Source organism: Lichenostomus cassidix, chromosome 9 (assembly GCF_008360975.1).
Source record: "Lichenostomus cassidix isolate B80296 chromosome 9, HeHo_3.0, whole genome shotgun sequence".
NCBI lineage: Eukaryota > Metazoa > Chordata > Aves > Passeriformes > Meliphagidae > Lichenostomus > Lichenostomus cassidix.
In genome coordinates this window covers 650,514-656,096 of record NC_139490.1, presented here as the reverse complement: position 1 = coordinate 656,096, position 5,583 = coordinate 650,514, and positions in this window count along the sequence as shown.

Sequence of the window (5,583 nt, the reverse complement as noted above, 5' to 3'; positions counted from 1 at the left end):
CCCTCACGGCCTGCCGCCATCTTGGCTCCCCTCACGGCCTGCCGCCATCTTGGCTCCCCTCACGGCCTGCTCTCCCGCCTCGCGCCCAGCCTTCCCCAGGGCGGCGGAGAGAGCCAATCACCGCTCAGAGCGGGAATGAAGGGCCAATCACCGCTCAGAGCGGGAACGAAGGGTCAATCACTGCTCAGAGCGGGAATGTCGGACCAATCGCCGCTCGGCGCGGGAACAAAAGGCCAATCACCGTGCAGGGTGGGAACGAAGGGCCAATCGGAGCACAGCCCAGGTGTGGGCGCTGCACTGAGGGCTAGGCACGCTGAGGGCTGAGCACACTGAGGGCTGAGCACACTGAGGGCTGGGCACGCTGAGGGCTGAGCACACTGAGGGCTGGGCACGCTGAGGGCTGAGCACGCTGAGGGCTGGGCACACTGAGGGCTGGGCACGCTGAGGGCTGAGCACACTGAGGGCTGAGCACACTGAGGGCTGGGCACGCTGAGGGCTGAGCACACTGAGGGCTGAGCACACTGAGGGCTCGGCAGGCTGAGGGCTGAGCACACTGAGGGCTGGGCACGCTGAGGGCTCGGCAGGCTGAGGGCTCGGCAGGCTGAGGGCTCGGCAGGCTGAGGGCTGAGCATGTTGGGCTCCAGAGCCAATCCTAGAGCTGGTGTATACCCTGTGAAAATGCCCAGTGAAAATGTCACAAGAGAGCAGCAAGTGATGCAAAGGGCTGACCTGCTGTTCATACGTGCCTGAGCTGTGTGGCTCTGGCCAGTGCCCCACAGGCACCTGTGACAGCAGCATCACCAACACCCATCTGAATAAAGGTCTCAGCTTCTCAGTGCCCTCTAGATACTGTAAAATAAAATTCAGAAACAAAGATAGTTGTGTTTACTTATGTTGCCAGCTAAAATCTATGCAGACTTATCTCTGATTGTTAAAACTTTCCTCCTCAGGGAAATAACTGGTAAATGACAAAATGGACAGTATTCTTTTAAATCTGTTTACTGATAAACTTACACTGTTAGATAAGTAACATTAATTACACAGCAATACCTTTTCTTGAGCACAGGCACCTGCTTAGAGTCACAAATGGGTCTGGGTTAAATGAGGGGGAAGGCAGATTTTTATAGCCATTTCTTCTGTTTCCTATTTGGGAATCTGCTTATAAATCACTTTGTAGCAATGAGGATGGATGGAAAACGGGTGGACTCTGGCCTAGGCTGAAACTTAGCCTTTCTTTCATGCAGAGGAAGGTTACAGATGAATAAACTGCAGCATTTTGTAGTGGTGATATATTAATGTATTTTACTGATAAATAGAAAAGTAGAGCCTGCACAATCTGGAAAGTGATAACTGCTTTTCACACAACATGCAATTTCCATTTTTATTAGTCAGATCTTCTCACACTTTTCCTCATTAGTACACCACAGGATCATTGATTTTATTGCTGCAAGCTTATCTTAATTTTGCTAAAACAAATATTTTGGGTATGAGGGTCCCTCACAGTAACCACTTCTTCCAGTCTGTGTTTCCTTAGCCTCCTTGCCACACCCATGCTCCAGAATCTGCTCTCCACAGTGCCTATGCTGGGACGTCACAATGGACATTTAAAATGTAAAGCATGTCATTATTTTCAAAATGTAAGGCAAATGTATGATGCATTACATTTAATGATGGAGTTTGTGCTTTCTTTTTAATCTAGTACTTGAATTGAGACTGATGGAAAGTATTCAGTACAAAATTTAAGTTTTTGGTGGGTACTTTTCTTCCTACCTGCCTCAGGTACTTGAGGCAAAGTTCCATGTCCCACCTCTGCTTATGGCTGAGTTCTGGGAAGATCTTTGAGCAGCTTTCTCCACACTTTCCATTACCAGTGACATTCCTGTCAGTGATCCAAATATTTCACATGTTAATACAGTGCACGGGGTGAGTGCAGGAGAACTGTTCAGAACCATCACGAGTAAATCACCTTCCTCCACTTGGTCTCATTCAGCACACCCTTAAGCAGGTACCTTGCACAAAGTGAAAGCTCTTCAGATTCTGTTCCCTGTGCTTTTAACATGTTTGAGAAAAAAAATAATTGTAAAATGAAACTGAAAAATATTGATAATCCTTTCTCAGCTTAATATGAAACAAAATAATTTAAATAAATTTTTGAATGTGTTTCTGTGAGGCTTCTGTGACGTGCTGTGTTGTGGAGCAATTGCAGGCTGCCCCAGTCCGTGTTCCTGTGCCTCCCACATTTCTTTACTTCCTTGAATTGACTTCTCTTTGTTTTACTTCTTGCTCAGATCCCCAAAGGATCCTGATTTATATCTTAATCATCTTTTCTACTTCCTTTGTTGAATGACTTGTTCTCCATTCAGCTGGGCCCCCAAATCCCACTGCTTCTCCCCGCAGTCTCCTCAGTCCTCCGCTTTGTCCCTGCTCCTCTCCCACTCCTGGCTCACACCCGCTGTCCTTTTCCTGACCTGAGTTTGTAACCTCTCAGTCAGCCATGACTCCACTTTCTCCACGTCCTTTTACCAGCAGGCATTAGCTAATTCCCACCCTTACTCTTTAACATCATCTCTCAAAAATTTTTCCTCCTAAACTTTGTTGCCAAAATGATCCATGCTCTGTTAATTTTGTGGCTCATTCCCTGCACCTCCCTTCCGATGGGAACTTGACCATACCATCTCTCCTTTTTCAGTGCACCCAAATGCAGCTGCAAAAATATTTTGGTTTGGTGCCCTTCTCTGTTATGGCTTCTCGACTTCCTTCAAAGAACCAGCAAGATTCTGTTTGCTGGTTAGGCCTTACCTTTTATTTCCTGTCTCGCAAAGTACTGCAAAATAAAGTGAAAAAAATGAGATTGAGCAACATAGCCATGGATACACACTCTGGAATCCCTGTCCTTCGCCAGTGTGGCTGCTCCTAGGCAGGACGACAACAATCTATCATACCAGTGTCCCAGCACAGGTGTGAGAGGGAAATATTTGGAGGCAGCAAAAACTGCACAATAAACCCTCTTAGTTTCATCAGGAAAACAGCGGGACAAAGCTTATTTTTCTATAAAATACGTTACTGTTTTATCTTTTTTATTCATGCCAGCTATTCTCTGAAAAAAAAATCAAAATGTATAATTGAAATCCATTGGAATTAAGTATTAGTCCTTTAAAATACTTCTCAGCCAAACTCTTCAGTTAATTCAACTTAACCCAAACCTGAATTTTTTGTTCCACAAACTGTTCACACAAGAATAAGTCTATCCAGAGTCAGATTCTCTGAGGATGTTTCATATGATTGTTGCTGTGAATAGACTCACATTCAAAGGTGTGGGAGTCAGGCACAGGTGGGAGTGCAGTGCATTCTCATCTTGAGGTATTCACATTTCATTTGGAATGGGAAACAGATTGAGGAAAGGGAGGTGCAGTGTTTGGGTCTCTGCACTGCTGAGTTGTCACCGGCAGCCAGACTTATACATTCATGTATGCGTGATCAGGAGAAACAGCTCCAGCAGATCCCATCAAGGCACTTCCCAAGGAATAGTCTGTCCTAGACTGACTCGCTGTTCTTGTCCCCCCTTCCATGCAGTGCAGCTCACTGTTAGGCTGCTGCCTCCCCGAGTTCATGCCTGGCTCCAGGAGGTGCTCAGGGGCGCACAAAGCTGGCCGGAGAGCAGAGGATGCTGCACCCACCGATTCCACCCCTTACCCACACAGCTCTGCCACCCGTGTTCAACCCACGGAACTGTGAACAAAGAGTGGGAAAGGAAGAATCACTGGAGCAATTGCTTGAAAATTAGTGGGAGGTCAAACATACGGAGACACAGGTGCAGGATGTGCACAGCTCAAATCTGGGACTGTTGCCGAGCACTTGGAGTGGAATGAATCTGTCTGGAATAGGCTTTTATATATTGAAATCATTGCTAGGAATTTTGTCCATTATTTCAAATATATTTAAGTCTTCCAAATATTCTGCCCCAGTCCAAATTTTATCCTCCACCCTTCCGGAGAGGTTTAAAGCAGCTCCACAGTCTGACCAAGTTCAATACAACACCTGATAACAGCGTGTGTAACCCACAGGCCTTTCTTTATTGTGTCCTTGACTTGCACATGATTTTACCCTACCATTCATTTTTCCCGAAGAGCCATCTGTTTTCTGCTGTAGCTGTAGGTGTGAGCAGCATTTGGCGTTTTTCAGGTGTTTCTGCACTGACTGCAGCCGAGGTGTTCTCCATCAACTGTTACACTCCTTCCTTTTACAGCCCTGAGACATCCCTATAGGTCACAGGACATTCCTGCTAACTTGCACATTTTAAAGCTCTGTGCAGCACTCCTGTCATCTCTGGCAACACAAAACGTTACCAGCAGCACTTGTTTGTTTTCTTGAAATAACTTGATTTGCAGTTGCTTCCCAATGCATTTTCCCTGCTTTGCATATTGCTTTGTCTGTGCCTATTAGGCTCTTCAGTTTCAAGAAATTTATAAACTATTCTTAGTCCTAAATAATTTTAGGCTCAATTTGAACCGCAAGCCAGTATTTCATGGGGAATTACATGTAAATCAACAACACCTGTCTTCATAAAAGAAATTTAAGACTTTTTGTTCATACTAATTTCCTTTATGTCTGAAGAAGAAAGCAGAGCCATAAATCAAGAGCTGTTCAGCAACGAATATTTCCAATAATATTAAAATTACTTACAACAGTATTTACAATAAACCTGATAGCATTTTCCTTTACATATAAATGAATGAACCCTCCAGAAACAATCACAGTGTATGTAACTACCTCTCTCACATGCACCTCATTCTCCTCAATCCCAGGATTGTTTCTGTTATAAAGAGACAGAGCAAATCAGAATCTTTCTCAGCGGGGTTTTAAGTCCACATCATTTAAATGAAATGATACTACCAAAAAACAACCCACCAAAAAAACCCCAAAACAAACCAAAACCAACAGACACAAAAAAACCCACCAAAAAAACCCCAAACGACAACAAAAAAGAAACAAACAAACAAACAAAAAACCCACAAAAAAACCCCCAAAAACCGCAAAATCCAAACCAAACAAAAAATAACCCCTAACAAACAAAAACCCAAAAATACCAAACCAACAAACAAACAAAAAAACCCCACAAAAAAACCCTTATACTTTTGTACTAGTTATGCTTTGAAATTCTTGTGACAGGAATAGACATTTTAGGTTGATGAGAAGATGAGAATCAGCAACAAAAACTTTCATATTTGGAATGTTTTTAAAAACGCATGAATTTTCAAAGTGTGACTACAGTTTTGAGGTCTCACAGGAAGTGTGAGGTATTTTAGATAAATTTAATGCTGCTTCACCACCAGCAATGATTTTTTTTAATGAAAAAAGCTTGTTTCATTTCAAATGTGGGAAATGGGCTACTAGAAATATTACAGCTTAATTTTTTAAAATTCCAAACAGACAAAATCTCTATTAAAATGCTCTTTAACAAAAAATACATTTTCATTTGAAAAGTGTTACAAACATTTTTAATTTAATAAAAGGGATAATATATTTTCTTAAACTGTTGTTTCTAATAAAAATAGCCCTCTCTCTATGCATTATTCTCTTATG